Consider the following 2047-nt stretch of genomic DNA (forward strand, 5'->3'; position numbering starts at 1 on the left):
ATATATATATATATAGGCTATATTAAATCTCTGAGCAAGAAGCAAACAGTAACAGTACGGAATCGTAAAGTATATTTGCTAACTAAATGTGGCAGTCCCATAGAGGACAATGTAACTGTTGTTTTTAGTCCCAGGAAGACATCTCCTCCAGCTAGCTATCAACACACGTCCTGTATTGTCCCTCTTTGTAAAAGATATTTATTATCATAATAAAGAAATTGCTGGTGATTTGTCACTCTTCTGCATTCGGCTGCTGTTGCTTAGTGAGTTTATTTGATTAATGTATTTTTGTTGTTTTTGAATTATCTGTTGTTTTGTTTGAGGCTGTTTGGAATTGAACTGTTGTCATCGTTTTGATGAGAATTTTCGCCTTGTGGGCCAGAAAATTGTTTTCTGCATAACTTATTGGACTGTTTTTTGATTTTTTTACCCGTTGCAGGGTAAAAAATTAATTTTTGTCATTTTGACAAAAATATTTACGATTTTTCTAACGATTTTGGAGGCCATTTGTAAAAATGGAATTGAATTTGTTGTCAAATGTCAACTTTCTGTTCTCAGTGGAGAATTTCCCTGGAATGAAAGAAAGTAACCAAGTTGGTAACCAGGAAGGAAAGGAAAAGCCAAGTTTCTCTGCTGCCGTTGGTGGTAATTTTTGTGAATTGGAGGTGTCGAAGGAACAATTATTTAAGTTTTGAAACCTTATAAAGAAAAGGGGTAACGAAAGAAAACTTCTGCCACCACAGGACATGATACAAAGCTTAACTGCCAGAATGGTAGTATACAAAATATACAACTGTAAAGAAAAAAAGAATTATGTCAGTGAAGGACGAGGTGGTAGAGCAGTGTCTCACCCCCATATGGGGAAAAATTACCTATGTCAGTCGAGGACCAAGAAGTGCCACTGTTGAGGCGCAATTCGAGAATGCTGAAACAGCAAAAGAAATATCGATGCAAACTCTAAAAAGCGATGAGATAATGTTGCTCCTTATCTACCTAGGCCGGAGAACTGCAAAAATAACTATAGAGGAGATACCAGTTGGCTACAATGTAACATGGATGGCAGCAGCTGTAATTTACAATGTAGAAGAAGAAATAACAATACTTCAAATGAAAAAGCGAGAGGCTCTAAATTGGAAAGGTCAAACTCTTGAGATGGTAGTTCAAGCCTCAAATGAAATACTTGAATTGAGGCCAGACTGCATTTTTATAGGGACTAAGTGCTAGAGCATCAGTTGAGGGATGTAGACCCAGATGCTTTAAATGTGGAAAAAAAAGGCACTCATGCTAATCCACAGGGTGGGCAAGGCTGGCAGCAGAAATACCACCTCTGTATTTTGTAAAGGGATGGTAGAGTATAAGAGTGATGACGTCCTAGGAGAGGCTCTGGGGTTCGATGAGAACCAGCTAGGCAACCTGTTTCAAAAACCTTCAGGTTGAGGTATTTGGATAATTATCAAAGATCCCTGACCTGGCAGTGTTACAGGGATGCATTGCCTGTCCACGATAAATTATCCAGGCATGGATCAGTGCCACCGGCATGCCCAAAGTGCAGGCAGGACAAGGAAACTAATTCTGCATGCTCTTGTACAGTGCCCAGAGCTTTTGGGCTTGATAATTTACGTAGAACACATGTTGTTGCACCTGGGAAGAGTGCAGCTATCAGCTGAGTCTGTGATAAAGATTGTATTGCCAACTGGACTATCAAAGGAAGGTGAGGCATGTTTTCTGTGTATGGTCGCAGTAATGAAAGAGTGTGCATGGAGAACAAGAATGCAAGGAATCGTGACAGGATCCTTCATCTCCGGCCCTAGTTTGCTATACTACTTCAAGTACCACCTGAAGAGCAAGATAGGACTGAGAGAAGACACCTGTCGCGAAGTATATATGAGAAAAGGTGGAAGGATATCATGAAGAAGTTGGGAGTAACTGTCCCTACTTCATTCCACCCATGGTAAAAGCAAGGTGTAGTTGCTGAATTTCCAGCCATAGTATTGCGAAAATAAGTTTGTGAAAATTTTAAATTTATATATATATATACATATATATA

The 2047-nt window shown here is 39.2% G+C and overlaps 1 protein-coding gene across 1 annotated transcript in view; it reads right to left on the bottom strand.

Annotated features, from left to right (window-relative positions):
- LOC106879769 (uncharacterized) overlaps window positions 1-2047 on the bottom strand; it is a 124579-nt gene that overhangs the window by 73866 nt on the left and 48666 nt on the right. The window lies entirely within an intron of this gene.

The sequence above is a fragment of the Octopus bimaculoides genome, chromosome 10 (genome assembly GCF_001194135.2).
Source record: "Octopus bimaculoides isolate UCB-OBI-ISO-001 chromosome 10, ASM119413v2, whole genome shotgun sequence".
In the NCBI taxonomy this organism is placed as follows: domain Eukaryota; kingdom Metazoa; phylum Mollusca; class Cephalopoda; order Octopoda; family Octopodidae; genus Octopus; species Octopus bimaculoides.